This window comes from Cibotium barometz, chromosome 13 (assembly GCF_041138505.1).
Source record: "Cibotium barometz isolate CiBa-2024 chromosome 13, ASM4113850v1, whole genome shotgun sequence".
In the NCBI taxonomy this organism is placed as follows: Eukaryota; Viridiplantae; Streptophyta; class Polypodiopsida; order Cyatheales; family Cibotiaceae; genus Cibotium; species Cibotium barometz.
The window spans coordinates 15,306,750-15,326,017 of record NC_141058.1 but is presented as its reverse complement, the minus strand read 5'-3'; positions in this window follow the sequence as shown (position 1 = coordinate 15,326,017).

Here is a 19,268-nt window from a genome sequence, read left to right as displayed (position 1 = left end):
GATCACCAAATTAGTCTCGTGCCCAGACATTCGAGGGCAAGGCCCCGAGTGGGAAACCCTACCCCGCACAAGAGGAAGCTACTTCCGTTGCTACCAATCGGGAATCCAATGCGTAAAGGGGGTAGTGGGATCTCACAACTGGTATTAGAGCTGTGAGATCCCTATCCCCACCGCGTAACAAATTCAGGGGTGCTAGCAACGGAAGTAGAACTTCTTGCGTGGGGCAGGGTCCCACACTCGGGGCCTTGCTCATGGATATACGGACAGAGACTAATCCATCGGTTCTTCCAAAACCAAACCTAGAAAAAACTTCCCTTGCCCGGGAAGTTTTTCCAAGTTCGGTTCTTCCAAACCGAACCTGGAAAAACTTCCCTTGCCCGGAAAGCACGGGTGATTCCTCCAGGATAACTTTTCTCTAACGTAGTCAAAAGCCTTAACAGAACTAATCTGGCCAAACTCGTAAGTCCCATAGTCAGATCAGAGAAAAGATTGCACTTGGATCATAGAAACCAATGCTTTTTTCCTCATTAAGAGGCACAGCCATTGATTCTTTTCCATAGAAGAATTTTTATCCAGGATTTACTTCATCTATCGTACCATAACAGAATTGAGTTTCAATTTAGGGATCCATCAGTCCAGCAGCCTCTAACCCCATCCATTCCCATGGGTTAGCCAACCGCCTAGCCAACCGCCCAACCGCCCAATCAGTCCAGCAGCCTCTAACCCCTTCCATTCCCATGGGTTAGCCAACCGCCCAACCACTGTAGCGACGGGATCCAATTAGGAATTTGGTTAGGTTTTGTCCCACGTAGCAGGGAAAAGAGTTCCCAGGCCCCCTAACCAAATATTCATGCAAACTTAAAACTAGTCACACCACTTACACACCCAATATGAACTTGCTTTTTTTCACAGAATTAGCTATCTTTAAAAACAATCATTTAATGAAACCATTGAGTCACTGATCATAATCCTCAAAATCTTCGGTTAAATCCTTATTTCCAATCATCTCTTCATCCGTGTTCCTTGGTCCCTCATCCACTGTACCGGACGCTCACCATTTTAATCAAACCGAGGCTGGGGTCAAGACTTCGGCCGACCTTGCTACACAATACGTCCTCCATTGTCTCTCCATCAGCTGTTGCAACTTAATTGATTACGTCTCCATGGCCTCATTCACAAGATGGTCAAAATGCTTCCCCAGCATTCTTGACATAAAACATTCATTTAAAAACAGGTCATAAATGTCATAAATACAGTTTCTATAAAACGAACTCTCGTCTTTCCACATTGTTCCACATCAACCACATTATTTAATTCCACAACCATTTCATAAGTAACGACTACTCATATATATCCATACATTCATATCTATCACTTCACATCTTCACATCCACATACATTCATATCTATCACTTCACATCCACATATATTCATATCACATCGCATCACATTCTTTCACATACACATCTATATCCGTTCTTTCACATACATCCACATTCACACATCTATCCACATCACATTCTCATCACTTCTATTCATATCACATCCATCTATCCATTCATTCACATCTATCTGGATTCTCATCACATTCGTTTAAACATAGAATTTAAGAGAATTCTAAATTTTTATATAAAGACTCTTTACGTATCTATTTATGCATAAAATCAACTTCAGTTTGAATAACACTTTTAACAAAATCCTTTTATGCATCTATTTATGCATAAATTTAATTTTTAAGGAAAATAACACTTTTAAAATAAAAATAAATCCTTTATGCATCTTTCTATGCATAAAATCAATTTTAATGAAATTAATACTTTTGGAACAAAAACAAATCCTTTATGCATCTTTCTATGCATAAATTCAATTTTAATGGGAATAACACTTTTGAAATAAAAATAATTCTTTTATACATCTTTCTATGCATAAATTCAATTTTAATGAGAATAACTCTTTTGGAATAAAAATAAATTCCTTTATGCATCTTTCTATGCATAAAATCAAAATTAATGAGAATAACTCTTTTGAAATAAAAAAAATTCCTTTATGCATCTTTCTATGCATAAAATCAAAATAATGAGAATAACTCTTTTGAAATAAAAATAAATTCCTTTATGCATCTTTCTATGTATAAAATCAAAATTAATGAGAATAACTCTTTTGAAATAAAAAAATAAATCTTTTATGCATCTTTCTATGCATAAATTCAATTTTAATGGGAATAGCAATTTTGCAATAAAAATAATTCTTTTATGCATCTTTCTATGCATAAATTTAATTTTAATGAGAATGACACTTTTGAAATAAAAATAAATCTTTTATAATGCACAAACGGAAGGAATTACTCTTTTAGAATAACCTAATGATAAACTTTAGTTCCACAAAATTTAAGAAAATTTTGCCATAACCTCCTTTGTATAGCTGACCATTTCTCAATTTTAACATTCAATTTATGACTTGAATTAATCCAATTTGAATTCTAATATCTCTAATCTATATTTTCTAAAAATTAAGAGAGTAAACAATGAAAAGAGTTTAATCAATCGTTTAATTAAACTTTCTGATGAATTGTAAAGAAGAGAAGGGGGTGGCCTTTCCATCAAGGCATAGCATCAGATTTTAATTCAAACATTTTCAAAGCATAAAATTTAAGAAAACCATAGATTTAAAATTCACAATCAGTAAGAATTAAGCTTACATGGAGTTTGTAAGCTTTCCTTTTGCTTGAGGGATTGAGGGTTCTACTCTTGTTTGCAACAAGAGTGGCCACGAGTTCTTTTGGAGAGGATTTAGTCAAAAATAATTGAATTATCAAGTGAATTCAATGTATTTGACTCTGGGGAGGAGTAGAGTAACAGTGCATAAACACTATTAACCTTTTTACAAGAGGAGAGGCTTCTATTTATAGGAAAAAGTGAGCCTCTAACCAAGCAAACTGATTCTAGAATTTTCCAGATCAGTTTGGTCACTTTTTGACCATTTTTAGGTCAATTTAGCTTACTTTTTGGATCTAGTTGAAACAGGAGAGAGGAGAGATGAAAATATCTCATTATTTGTGAGTTTAAAACTCATCCACACATAGGTGCCTCCTTCATGAGGGAAATTCCCCACACTGAGGTGTCAAAATGCATCATTTCCTCTAAATATCTCTTCTTTTTTAACTAATAAACCTTGTCCTTAGTCAACTCTTCATCTATGTGAGTATTTACTCATTTTTGGGGGATTTTTCTTTTATTCTTCAATTTATATCCTCCCTACATTTGGATTAATCTTATTGGTCCATAGGAACCTTAATCCAAAATTTTCAAAAAATCTGGACCCTCAGACTAAGGTCCTTTTTAACTATTTTCAATTTATTCCAATTGCACACTGGAAAGTTCTTTTTGAGTTTCTGTTTCAAGGAAAATCATTTTAATAAGAAGGGATATTTTTCATCCAAAGATATCTAGAAATTGAATTACCTCTCTCTAGAATATTTTCTCTCTCTAGGTCAAAACAGAGAGAAACAAGATCTGTTATATTCTGAAAAGGGGATTGATTACAAGGAGAGAAACTGGACATCTTGAGGGGCTGGAGGAGGAATCTTACATCCTACTCCACTCAAAAAACGCGAGATGTCCTCATCTCGCAAGGTGGAGTATGATCTCTTTCATCTTCTTCTTCTTCTTCTATCACTTCCAGCAATACTGCCTTGGAAGTGGACGGCCGATTTGGAAACAACTCTCTTTGACTTCCCCTATTCTGAGGCATAGGTCTTGCATAACTTTGGTTTGAAACTGCGTGTGGGTTAGAGGGTCTATCTCTGGGATTTCCCCGATTATTTTGGCGCCGCGGATAGAAACGTGGTTACTCTAGAAGGAAGGAGCTAGAGTCTGGAATCTTGATCCCTGATTTCCCTACCCTGAAAACCTTGATCCAAAAGGAGTTGTACAATCCATACTGCGATGTCCAAATCCTTGAAGGTTATAGCATTTCACTCCCTTGGTCAAGGGTGGAACTTTTGAAGTTGAATTCCAGGGGGGGTTGAGTTTCGAGAAAAGGGCATTTCTTCCATTCTGAAACTTCCCATATCCTGGGCTTGACCCTGATATCTCTTAGGCGGTGGAAGGTTGGAATCACCTTCAGGAACTAAAAGCCTTTTAAAAGGTAATGGTGCTATCTGGGACCTTGACATCAAAGGCCTTGGAGAAATCCTTTGCCATCCGCACTGCTTCGGCCATGGAAACTGGCTTGGCGTTATTCACCAGAATATTCAAAGGTTCGTTCAGTCCCCGAATGAACCTGGCCATCAGCTGTTCTTCACTCAGCGGTGGCGAGTATTTGAGGAGAAGAGCGAACGCTTGGTGATATACTTCAATAGTTCTGCTCCCCTGGGTTAGCTCTAAGAATTCGTTCATCTTTGTTTCCAAAAAGCCGGGAGGAGGACAGAACCTCGTCCTTAGGTAAATTTTGAGCATTGCAAGAGCCATTTTTCTCTTCTCATTGTAGCCGGTGACATCAAAGTACTCTTCCATGGCTTCGACCCACTTCTCCACAGCCTCGCCCAAGTTTTCCCCTTCACCCTTGAAAGGCCCAGGCTACAAACTATGAAGAGTTTTATGAACATCCAAGTCGAGCTCTTCCTCAACGAGTTGGGGGTTATCATTTCTACCACGACAACCTCAATCCATGTTCCTATCAATACGAAAAATCTTGTTAAGTCCCTTTATTTATGATTCAAATCCGATTTTTAATTCATCAGATTCTGGGGTTCTTTAGATAGGTCGGCTCCCCATAGAATCGTGGGATAAAGATACTCGCATTGTCAGATAACAATTCATTCAAAACATATCATTCATATCTTTAACACAATAATGGTCTATTAGACCGAAATTTCCATCTGAACAGTACTCCATGGGGGATTTCAATTTTATAGATTTTTAATTTGTCATCCCTTAACTTGATCCACTGGGTCAAGAGTTAATAGTAACAATCTATCAGCACAATCCACTAATCTCATAGTGATTTGCTGAAGTCATTATCGTTATTCTAGTTATGAACATCAACACAGGATCCTCATTGTGGTTTTGCTCAATTTATCGCTTTTCAACCAAAAATTAAGGAATCATCATTTTTCAATCAGAATCCAATTCAACTCATTAGTCCTCAATCAGAATTTCAAAATCATATCAACCACATTCGAATTCATCATTTGGATAGCATTTTAGCTTATAATTTGAAGATCTTAGATTTACTCGTATATACTACCAGTAAAGAGCTATAGTTATATACTACCAGTAAAGAGCTGTAGTTATACCCTCGGTATATACGGGTAGTCACGGTCCTTGGAACTATAAGGTAAATACCATCATGTCTAGGCCTCAAGCAAGTCAAGGATTCCATATAATTGCAGTACTTCCATCTGAAGACCCAATTATCAATTTATGAATTTCAGTCTGAATAACAATTTGTATGAATTTTATCACACAATCACAACCTTTTTTAGCTTCTTCATAAATTTTTGACATTTTTGGCTTCTTGGTTGATCCACATTAGCCAAATTTGCTCTGATACCAGCTGTGAGATCCCTGTTCCCCATCGCACGCAACGAATTCAGGGGTGCTAGCAATGGAAATAGCACTTCTTACGCGGGCAGGGTCCCACACTCGGGGCCTCGCCCACGGATATCCAGACAGAGACTAATCCATCGGTTCTTCCAAAAAACCGAACCCGAAAAAACTTTCCTTTTTCGAAAAGCACGGGCGATTCCTCCAGGATAACTTTTCTCTAACGTAGTCAAAAGCCTTAACTAACAGAACTGATCTGACCAAACTCGTAAGTCCCATAGTCAGATCAGGGAAAAGATTGCACTTGGATCATAGAAACCAACGCTTTTTTCCTCATTAAGAGGCACAATCGTTGATTCTTTTCCATAGAATAATTTTTGTCTCGGATTTACTTCATCTATCGTACCATAACAGAATTGAGTCTCAATTTAGGGATCCATCAGTCCAGCAGCCCGCCTAACCTCATCAATTCCCATGGGATAGCCAACCGCCCACCAACCATTATAGTGATGGGATCCAATTAGGAATTTGGTTCGGTTTTGTCCCAGGTACCAGACAGGGAAAAGAGTTCCCAGGCCCCCTAACTGGATATTCATGCAAACTTAAAACTAGTCACACCACTTACACACCCAATATAAAATTGATTTTTTTCACAGAATCAGTTATCTTTAAAAACAATCATTTAATGAAACCATTGAGTCACTGATCATAATCCTCAAAATCTCCAGTTAAATCCTTATTTCCAATCATTCCTTCATCCGTGTACCTATGGCATCATTGGCTACCAGAACGCTCACCACCTGTCCACTCAGGGGCCTTTTCGATAGTTCCTAGCTCATAGTAATCAGTAATATATTCACATATCAAAATGGAAACTCTGTTGTTGAAGATCAGCAAGATCAACCAACGGATCCATATAAAAGGGCCATGGACTCATCCGTTGAGGACCAGCAAGGTCAATCAACCAGATCCATACCCGAATTCAGAAAACAACTCTTACTCCTTGTTCCAATATCTTCCATGACGCACGTGTGGGTATCGTGAGTGACCCAGAGCCCGAGCACCGTATGGTCAGCACCCTCTAGAATCCTTCGCAGGTGACCTAGCGCTTCACTCATAGGTCGCTTCCTTGGTCCCTCATCCACAGTACCGGAAGCTCACCATTTTAATCGAACCAAGGCTGGTCAAGACCTCAGTGACCTTGCTACGCGAGACGTCCTCCATTGACTCTCTGTCAGCTGTTGTTGCAACTTAATTGATTAGGTCTCCACGGCCTCATTCACAAGACGGTCAGAATGCTTCCCTAGCATTCTTGACACAAAACGTTCATTTAAAAATAGGTCATAAATACAGTTTCTATAACGAACTCTCATCTTTCCACATTGTTCCACATCAACCACATTATTTAATTCCACAACCATTTCACAAGTATTCCTATTCTCATCCAATCACATCATTTTCATCTCATCACATCTTTCCTCATCTCATCCTCATCAGATCTCATCCACTTGCATCTACCCATATCCACATCTCATCACATCACATTCATTCACATCTCATCCATTCAGACCACATCACATTCACATTCACACTCACAACTCATCCATTCATTTTACCTCACATCTCATTCATTCACATCTATCCCGATTCACATCCCATCACATCACATTCACATTCATTCATATACATCACATCACATTCATTCATATCCATCACATTCATTCTCATCACCATTATATCACATCACTTCTATCCACATCATATCTCATTCATACACATCTCATCTCATTCTTCCACATCCATCTAGACGTTCACATGTACGACTACTCATATCTATCCATACATTCATATCTATCACTTCACATCCACATATATTCATATCACATCGCATCACATTCTTTCACATACACATCTATATCCGTTCTTTCACATACATCCACATCTATTCTTTCACATACTCATTCACATCCATTCTTCACATACTCATTCACATCCATTCTTCACATACACACATTCACATCCATTCTTCTCATACACATCCTTATCCATTCTTTCACATACTCATTCACATCCATTCTTCACATACACATTCACATTCATTATCATCACATACATTCACTCACATCCCATATCATCACATACATTCACTCACATCCCATATCATTCATTTATATTCTAATTCACATGACATCACACATCCATTCATTCACATTTATCTGATTCACATCGCATCTCATCACATCTATCCACCTCACATTCTCATCACCTCTATTCACATCACATCCATCCATCTATCCATTCCCATCTATCTGATTCACATCGCATCTCATCACATCTATCCACCTCACATTCTCATCACCTCTATTCACATTCACATCGCATCTCATCACATCTATCCACCTCACATTCTCATCACCTCTATTCACATCACATCCATCCATCTATCCATTCCCATCTATCTGATTCACATCACATCTCATCACATCTATCCACATCACATTCTCATCACTTCTATTCATATCACATCCATCCATCCATTCATTCACATCTATCTGATTCTCATCACATTCGTTTAAACATAGAATTTAAGAGAATTCTAATTTTTGATATAAAGATTCTTTACGTATCTATTTATACATAAAATCAACTTCAATGGGAATAACACTTTTAACAAAATCCTTTTATGCATAATTTCAATTTTTAAGAATAATAACACTTTTAAAATAAAAATAAATCCTTTATGCATCTTTCTATTATGCATAAAATTAATTTTAATGAAATTAACACTTTTGGAATAAAAATAAATCCTTTATGCATCTCTCTATGCGTAAATTCAATTTTAATGAGAATAACACTTTTGAAATAAAAATAATTCTTTTATGCATCTTACTATATTCAATTTTAATGAAAATAACACTTTTGGAATTAAAAAAATTCCTTTATGCATCTTTCTATGCATAAAATCAAAATTATTGAGAACAACTCTTTTGAAATAAAAATAAATTCCTTTATGCATCTTTCTATGCATAAAATCAAAATTAATGAGAATAACTCTTTTGAAATAAAAATAAATTCCTTTATGCATCTTTCTACGCATAAAATCAAGATTAATGAGAATAACTCTTTTGAAATAAAAAAATAAATCTTTTATGCATCTTTCTATGCATAAATTCAATTTTAATGGGAATAACACTTTTGAAATAAAAGTAATTCTTTCATGCATCTTTTTATGCATAAATTCAATTTTAATGGGAATGACACTTTTGAAATAAAAATAAATCTTTTAGAATGTGAAAATGGAAGGAATTACTCTTTTAGAATAACCTAATGATAAACTTTAGTTCCACAAAATTTAAGAAAATTTTACCATAACCTCCTTTTTATGGCTGACCATTTCTTAATTTTAACATTCAATTTATGACTTGAATTAATTCAATTTGAATTCTAATATCTCTAATCTACTTCATTTTCTAAAAATTAAGAGAGTAAACAATGAAAAGAGTTTAATCAATCGTTTAATTAAACTTTCTAGGATTAAGAAGGGATGAATTGTAAAGAAGAGAAGGGGGTGGCCTTTCCATCAAGGCATTTAATTCAAACATTTTCAAAGCATAAAATTCAAGAAAACCATAGATTTTAAATTCACAATAAGTAAGAATTAATCTTACATGGAGTTTTTAAGCTTTCCTTTGGCCTGAGGGATTGAGGGTTCTACGCTTGTTTGCAACAAGAGTGGCCACCAGTTCTTTTGGAGAGGATCTAGTCAAAAACAATTGAATTGTCAAGTGAATTCAATGTATTTGACTCTGGGGAGGAGTAGAGTAACAATGTATAAACACTATTAACCTTTTACAAGGAAAGAGGCTTTTATTTATAGGAAAAAGTGAGCCTCTAACCAAGCAAACTGATTCTAGAATTTTCCAGATCAGTTTGGTCACTTTTTGACCATTTTTAGGTCAGTTTAGCTTACTTTTTGGATCTAGTTGAAACAAGAGCCTAGGAGAGATAAAAATATCTCATTATTTGTGAGTTTAAAACTCATACACACATGTGGAATAGGTGCCTCCTTCATGAGGGGAATTTCCCACATTCAGGTGTCCAAAATGCATCATTTTCTCTGAATATATCTTCTTTTTTAACTAATAAACCTTGTCCTTAGTCAACTCTTCATCTTATGTGAGTATTTACTCATTTTTGGGGGATTTTTGTTTTATTTTTTAATTTATCTCCTCCCTACATTTGGATTAATCTTATTGGTCCATAGGAACCTTAATCCAAAATTTTCAAAAAATCTGGACCCTCAGGCTAAGGTCCTTTTTACCTATTTTTAATTTATTCCGATTGCACACTGGAAAGTTCTTTTTGAATTTCTTTTTCAGGGGAAATCATTTTAATAAGAAGTTATATTTTTCCATCCAAAGATATCTAGAAACTGAATTACCTCTCTCTAGAACATTTTCTCTCTCTAGGCCAAAACAGAGAGAAACAAGATCTGTTATATTCTGAAAAGGGGATTGATTATAGGGAGCGAAACTGGACATCTTGAATGGCTGGGGGAGGAATCTTACAAGAGCACTATTGTAAACTTTTGAAACAGCAGCAGAAATTGCTTAAATTTTCTTTAAGTAAATCTGGGAAAAAAATGTTTTCACTTGCTAAGATTATGTTTGAAATGAATTCATAAATTGAAAAATCATAACTTGAATTAGATTTTTAGATGGATACCCCAAATTTGTCTAGCATTCCTGGATTTTTCCAGAGTCAGGACATGATCGCCTTTGCATTCGAACATCTCATCAACTCCGCTACAACCCGAGTAAGCACAGTGAGACTTTCCTGTCACTTTGAGAATCTATACTTTCCTGATCCAGTAGAGTGACGTTGGTATATGTGGTTCTCTGGAGAAAGATGTATTAACGTCAATACCAATCAACGTCAGCAGAGACTTAGGCAGAATATCTCGCTAGCCATGATTTTGATAAGGCTAAGAGTTGTTCATTATGTATAACTCTTTATTCATTCACCCTGAAATTTTAGAATTTCCTGTCGTATTTTTAGACTTCTTAGCCGCTTTATTCCTAGGAGTAGAATTACAGCACCTCTACCAGTGATGAATCGTATATATCATGTCATGTCTCCATTGTAGTTTTGCTTTTTTAGGCGTACGCGATTGAGGCAATGACTTTTGGAGCCGAGATGCTCTATGTATATATCAAAAACTTTTGATAATAAATGACGTTTTACAAAAGATTCCAAATTATTTTTTGTGGTTTGTGAATATTGATTAGCAAAATTATCGAAGTGAATCATTTTTTAAGAATTATGATGGAATAATTATTGTTTAAGAATTAAATCTCAAAAATTAAATAGTCATAAATCTGATGACGAAGTCAAGTTGACAAAAATCTCGTTTTGTCATAATCATGAGAGGCGCGCGGCTCGTGGGTGCTAGGCAACCGGATCCTCTTACCGATGATAAAGAGTTAGATCCAGACGTTCGTAAAGCCCTGCACCGATCCCAACCTGGTCCATTTAAGGGTGAAGGGGAACAGTTAGGAGAAACAGTGAAAAAATGGATTGAGACCATGGAAGAGTACCTTGATGTAACCGGCTACAATGAGAGGAGCAAGATGGCTCTCGCCAGATTAAAGATTGTGGAAACAGCCAGGGTCACATGGAGGAACCATTGCAAGACAAACCGTCTTGACAGAAATACCAAAACCTGGTCAGATTATGCATACCTCAGGAAAAGGTTATGTCCTCCGGGCTTCCTGGAAACCAAAATGAATTAAAAGAGTGATTTTCATCATTAATGAATTGTATGCATAAAAGATATTTTTTATATTAAAAGTGTTATTTTCATCATAAATAATTTTTATGCATAAATGGATGCATAAAAGAAATTCTTTTATATTAAAAAAGTGATTTTTATCATAAATGATTTGTATGCATAAACATATGCATAAAAGATATTTTTTATATTAAAAGTGTTATTTTCATCATAAATGATTTTTATGCATAAATGGATGCATAAAAGAAATTCTTTTATATTAAAAGAGTGATTTTCATCATAAATGATTTGTATGCATAAACATATGCATAAAAGATATTTTTATATTAAAAGTATTATTTTCATCATAAATGATTTTATGCATAAATGGATGCATAAAAGAAATTCTTTTATATTAAAAGAGTGATTTTCATCATAAATGATTTGTATGCATAAACATATGCATAAAAGTTTTTTTTATATTAAAAGTGTGATTTTCATCATAAATGGATTTTATGCATAAATTAAATGCATAAGAGAAATTCTTTTATTCTAAAAGTGTAATTCCTACTAAATTGGATTTATGCATGGAAAGATGCATAAAGAATTTAATTTAATCCAAAAAGTGTTATTCTCATCAATTTTGATTTTATGCATAGAAAGATGCATAAAGAAATCTATTTTTATTTCAAAAGAGTTATTTTCATTAATTTTGATTTTATGCATAGAATGATGCATTAAAAAGAGTTATTTTCATCAATTTTGATTTTATGCATAGGAGGATGCATAAAAGATTGATCTTTAATTCAAAAGTGTCATTCTCATTTAAAATGAATTTATGCATAGGAAGATGCATAAAAGATTGATTTTTATTTCGAAAGTGTTATTCTCCTTAAAATGAAAATTATGCATAAATAGATGCGTAAAGAAATCTTATATAAAAAATAAGAGTTCTTTTGTATTCTATAAATAGATATGATGATGTGAAATGAATCAGATAGATGAAAATGAACGAAGAATGGATGGATATGTATGTATGTGAAAGAATGGATGTAGATATATGTATGTGAAAGAATGGATGTAGATGTATGCATGTGAAGGATGGATGTGTCTTGTATTCTATAAATAGATATGATGATGTGAAATGAATCAGATAGATGAAAATGAATGAAGAATGGATGGAGATGTATGTATGTGAAAGAATGGATGTAGATATATGTATGTGAAAGAATGGATGTAGATGTATGCATGTGAAGGATGGATGTGAATGCATGTGAAGAATGGATGTGGATGCATGTGAAGAATGGAGTGGATGTATATGAAGGATGTATGTGAAAGGAAAGATGTATGTGTATGTGATAAGTATGGATGTGGATGTATGTGGAAGAATATATGTGGATGTGAATGTGATAGATACGAATGAGAATAGAGGCGATGAGATGTGATGTAAATTGGATAGATATGAATGATAAGGGATGTGAATGAATGATATAAGATGTAAATGAATATGATAACACATGAATCGGGATGTGAATGAATGATAAGAGATGTGAATGGATGTGATGTGATGTGAATCAAGATGTGAATGAACGATAAGGAACATGAATGAATGTGTTACCATGTGAATCGAGATGTGAATGAATGATATAAGATGTGAATGAATATGATAACACATGAATCGAGATGTGAATGAATGATAAGGGATGTGAATGGATGTGATGTGATGTGAATCAGGATGTGAATGAACGATAAGGAAGGTGAATGAATGTGTTAGCATGTGAATCGAGATGTGAATGAATGATATAAGATGTGAATGAATATTATAACACATGAATCGGGATGTGAATGAACGATAAGGAACGTGAATGAATGTGTTAGCATGTGAATCGAGATGTGAATGAATGATATAAGATGTGAATGAATATGATAACACATGAATCGGGATGTGAATGAATGATAAGGGATGCGAATGGATGTGATGTGATGTGAATCGGGATGTGAATGAACGATAAGGAACGTGAATGAATGTGTTAGCATGTGAATCGAGATGTGAATGAATAAAATGTGATGTGAAGTGGATGTGATAAGATGCAATGTAAATATATGTGAATTTAGGAGAAGTGATGAGATGCATGGGTAGATGCAAGTGGATGAGATCTGATGAGGATAAATGAAGAAATAAGTGATGAAATAGAAAAAGATATGATTAGATAAAAATGGGGAATGCTTATGAAATGAATGTGGATTGATGTAGATGAATGTATGAATAATGTGGATTGACATGTGGATTGATGTAGATGAAGGTATGAATAATGTGGTTTGATGTGGATGAATGTATGGATGATGTGGTTTGATGTGGATGGATGTATGGATGATGTGGGTTGATGTGGATGGATGTATGGATGATGTGGATTGATGTGAATGAATGTATGGATGATGTGGATTGATGTGAATGAATGTATGGATGATGTGGATGATGTAGACTGATGTGTGGATGATGTGGATTGACGTGTGGATGATGTGCTTGGATGTGAATTTATGTGGGAATGATGTGATGTGATAGGGATCGATGAAGTAAAATTGTGGTAAGATGAGAAAAGATGGGGACTAATATGTAAGGACGTGGAGTGCTTGAGAAAAGATGGAAATATTGTTGGGATTGTAATTGTATGTGAAATCTGTTTTTTTAAATGACTGTTTTATGTCAAGAATGCTGGGGTAGCATTTTGACCGTCTTGTGAATGAGGTCGTGGAGATCTATCTGTTAAAGTTGCAACTGCTCGGAGAGTCAATAGAGGACGTCTCGCGTAGCAAGGTCTCGGCCGGGTCTTGACCAGCCTCGATTTAATTAAAATGGTGAGCTTCCAGTACAGTGGATGAATGACCAAGGAAGCGGCCTATGAGTGAAGCGCTAGGTGACCTGCGAAGGATCCTAGAGGGTGCTGACCATACGGTGCTCGGGCTCTGGGTCGCGGAAGATACCCACAAGTATCTCGGGGAAGATATTAGAACAAGGAGTAAGAGTTGTTTTCTGAATTCGGGTGTGGATCTGGTTGATTGACCTTGCTGGTCCTCAACAACGGATGAGTCCATGACTCTTTCATATGGATCTATTGGTTGATCTTGCTGATCTTCCACGAAGATTCCATTTTGTTATGTGAATATATTGCCGGTTACTATGAGCTAGGAACTATCGAAAAGGCCCCTGAGTAAACAGGTGGTGAGCGTTCTAGTTGCCAATGATGCCATAAGTACACCGATGAAAGAATGATTGGAAATAAGTATTCAACCAGAGATTTTGAGGATTGTGATCAGTGACACAATGGTTTCATTAAAGGATTATTTTAAAGATAGCTGATGCTGCTGAGAAAAAAAAGGCAATTGCATATTGGGTGTGTAAGTGGTGTGACTAGTTTTATGTTTGCAGCTAGGGGACCTGGGAACTCTTTTCCATGGTACCCGGGACAAAACCTAACCAAATTCCTAATTGGATCCTATCACTACAGTGGTTGGGCGCTAACCCATCGGACTGGACTGATGGATCCGTAAATCGAGACTCAATTTCTGTTTAGTTCGATAGATGAAGTAAATTTTGGACAAAAATTGTTCTATGGAAAAGAATCAACGGCTGTGCCTCTCAATGAGGAAAGAAGCGTTGGTCTCTATGATCCAAGTACAGTCTTTTTCCCTGATCTGACTAGTTAGGGGACTTACGGGTTCGGTCAGATGAGCTCAGTTAGTTAAGGCTTTTGACTACGTTAGGGGAAAGTTATCCTAGTGGAATCTTCCGTGCTTTCCGGACAAAGGAAGTTTTTTCCGGGTTTGGTTTTGGAAAAACCGATGGATTAGTCTCTTGTCCGGATATCCGTGTGGGCGAGGCCCCGAGTGTGGGACCCTACCCCGCGCAAGAAGTGCTACTTTCGCTGCTAGCACCCCTGAATTTGTTGCGCGGTGGGGATAGGGATCTTACACACTCAAATTTCTTTGTGCATATAGACATGTTCAATAAAAGCCTCTGTCACAATCATTGTCCCAACTCTGCATCTTCTAAAATCTTTGATTCTACTTTCCATTGCTTTGCAAGATCCATTACATGTCTAAGCGTTACTTTAAAGCTCCCACACATATTAGGTTGCATCAAGACCCAGGTGTTCTTATTGTAATGAATAGGGATCCAATTACCCTCCTCATCCCTCTTGTTGAATACCTCCACCGAGTGACTTTGACTAATATTCTTCCTTCTTATAGAGTGGCCATCTACCAAATATGGTATTAGAGAAACATCTAAGATTAAATATGTATTTTATCACACATAACATTAATAACAACATATATTACGTTTTCTCAAGCTTCTTCTACATCAACCACATCAACCATCCTCTTGCTTGTAACCTATAAAATAACAATATTAGTACCATAAAACTCATAATAAGCATGCATAAAATCATAATCAAAACCCTAAAATTATGAAATCTTATCAAATAGAAGATTACTGACATTGACCTTGTTCAAACAAGGTGCGGCTAGCTATGATTGTTCTCACTAAGGGTTTAAAGAAAGAAAGCTAGGGTGTGCACACAAGAAAATGGACATAACTCAGTAAGGTTTTGGAAAGATGAGGAGATGTAGAAGATATGATCAGAGAGCTATGGTGTAAGAAAATGAACATAACTTAGTGAGTTTTTGTTCAAATCAGGTGAAATTTTAGGAGGAGAGAGCTATGGAGAGCAAGCTTCCTATAAATTTTTGTACATAAATATGAAGAGATGAAGATGATATGACAAAATTGAAATTTCATCAAAAAAGGGGGCAATGAAAATTTTGAGAGATGTAAAAGGAGGGAGAGAAAAACGTTAAACATTAAAAAAAGAAAAAAGAAAATTAGAGTTCAAAACTTATATGTTGTCAATCTGACATGAAAGAATAGTTAATGGTGAAAACTACAAGGTGAGCTAATACTTCTCTAATTTTTTAAGTTATGGACTCTATTTTTTAATGTTACTAAGAGATTTGGGGAAAGATATGGCCAAAATATTCATGTTACATGAATCTAGAATCCGAGCTCTCTCATTGGTTGGGCCATTCTTTTTTTATTCACTCCTCAAGGGGAAAAATAGAGAGTCCATATTTCTCCTAATGCAAAGGGCCAATTACTACTCTATGACCTTGCACCTGTTGTATTGATATGTACATGTGGCATACAAGATGCATGTGAGACTCTCTCTCTCTCTCTCTCTCTCTCTCTCTCTCTCTCTCTCTCTCTCTACACACACTACATGACTATCTTCCACCCCCATAGCTTCGTGTTTGCAGGAGGTTGGTGTGCCACCTTCTCTTACACATGATGATATAGTGGAAAGCTCTAGGGGTGCTGATGACAGGCAATAGGATCATGAGGAAGATAGGCACTTAGCTAGCTTGAATGAGGAGAATGATCAATAGCTTGTTAGATAAATCTAGCCTAGTTTTTTTTTTATAGTTCTCTATATGGGGATACATGCCATAGGCATGATGTAGTCCTTTGTTTTTTTTCTCTAGTTACCCAACAATGGATGGATATTATAAACTTTTTCATTATTTATACATATATTGTGTGATCTTTGCAGTCTATTTTTTAGTTTCTTCAATGTGTTTGTATATTTAATCAATTATTTGTATATTTAATACATTGTGTGATCTTTGTAGTATATTTTTTAGCTTCTTCAATACGTATGTATATTGAACCATTTATTTGTATTAATATAGATTGATCAATTAATGACATGTTATATATTATTAAAAAAACCATATAAAGTCTTTTATCATTAAATTTTAAAAAATTATTCAGTTATAAAAGAGGATTACCTCCATGAAGATAAAATAACGATGAGAGTGCCCGAATAGCATGAGCTCAAGAGAGATGTGAGAGAGAGAGAGAGAGAGATAGATAGATAGATAGATAGAGAGAGAGAGAGAGAGAGAGAGAGAGAGAGAGAGAGAGAGAGAGAGAGAGAGAGAGAGAGAGAGAGAGAGAGAGAGACCAATGTGATTGTGTGTGTGTGTGTGTGTGTGTGTGTGTGTGTGTGTGTGTGAGAGAGAGAGAGAGAGAGAGCATTTACATATATTATCTTGAAATAATATATCTTGGGATAACACATTGTTGTTTTATATTTCCCATAGTGTTGCTAGGCGACACATTTATTTGTGTTAAAAAATGATACACTTTATGTCATTTAGCAACACACATTTAGTTAGCTACACACTTTGTTTTGAGTCTCTCATCAACACAAGCATATCCGTCTTGGCTAGTCACTGAAAAGCATGAAACATAACTAAAGTGGTGACATACCTGCAAAAAACAAGACAAAATCATGTGAATTTACAAAACTATTCAGTTCAAAAATACATTGCATGTATAACATATATATGACAAAATGTAAAGGGGCTAGGTCGTCCTCCTCATTTCCCCCGCATTGCTCTACCTCATCTTCTGGATCTCTTCTAGATCTTTGTTGTCTCACTTCACATCCATGCATCAAAAATGAATACACACCCTGCATCAATGTAAGTAAAATTCCACTAATATCATTTAGTTACTCACCTCTTCATTGACAAAGGCCCCTATTGCTTGAGTTCATTAATCCTGTGTGATGATCTCGGTATCCAAAAAATGATTCCAAGAACCTATATCACAATGGTTTCTACGATACATATAAGAGACACAAGAGAATTTAGCTTTACAAATTTAGATATAAGATAGTATAATTATAGTGGAGTTTACTTTTGAATCTATCTTTCCATGCATCCTTCCTCATTGGCCCTCAATATCCTGCTCCTCGATGTTGGAGTTTCACTTGATGGCACTATGGACTATTGGGTGATACGATCCTAGCACTCACTTTATGCAGCACATGGAGCCACTCACTTTTATGTACCCACCTTGGAGGGCCACAATTTTTGGCATCTTTTTCCCTTGCATGCTTAAAAATGAGAGACCTCTTACTATTGAGAAATCTTAAGCAATGGCTTTGGACCCAATCACATGAAAAAATGATGGTTCTCTATATTGGGGAAGCACTCATGTAGCAAATGTAGTCCAAGTCCATGTGCTTCTGGTCATCATCAAAATCAATGAGGCAATCTTTATATGTACTATTACATAACTTCAACTAGGAATCTAGAGGGGTACCCTTTGCATCAATATTAGCCCCCTCCTGTACTATGAGACATGATAGTAAGGGCCCTCCTCATTGGCCTCGACAACATCACGAGCATGGCCAAAGCACAGGAGGAATCCTAGAGTCCCTCAAGCCTATGGACCCACCATTATGTCACCGACGTGTCCAGCAAAGGTTGACTCACAATGCCCCTATGATGGGGTGTGTGTGTGTGTGTGTGTGTGTGTGATTAGGAGATTGAAAAATGCTTGGAGGATTGGATGACTATGGAGAATGCACTGCTATCTGTGGTGTCATGGGGTGACACACTCATAAACTATAGTGAGGGATAGTAAGGCCTAGGTGGGTGTAAATACCCAAACATGCCATCTCCCTAGGAATGTACCTCATGGCAATGCCTTGAGATAGGCAGACCATCTCCTTGTGAATTTGATACAATCGTAGCACTATGGGGTCTGTCAAAATAGGGATTCATGAAGAGGAGGATACATGCTAGGAATCCTATAAGAAAAAAAACAAATAGATTGACATGAAAAATTAAAAAAGGCAATACACTGATATTAAAGTATAAAGGTGTAGGAGAGGACCTTTATATATTGTAAAGAAGCCTATATAGGTATTCATTTTATTAGGGTGCCAGCACCACTAGAACCTAGTGGGTTTTAAGACAAACTGTCCATTTCTTGCTACACAAAAAAAAAAGTTAAAGACAAGGCATAAATACAAAGTTAGTAGTATCCAAACCATATATGTATCAATTAGATGGTTCTACATCTAGATAGCATTTTTGCATTA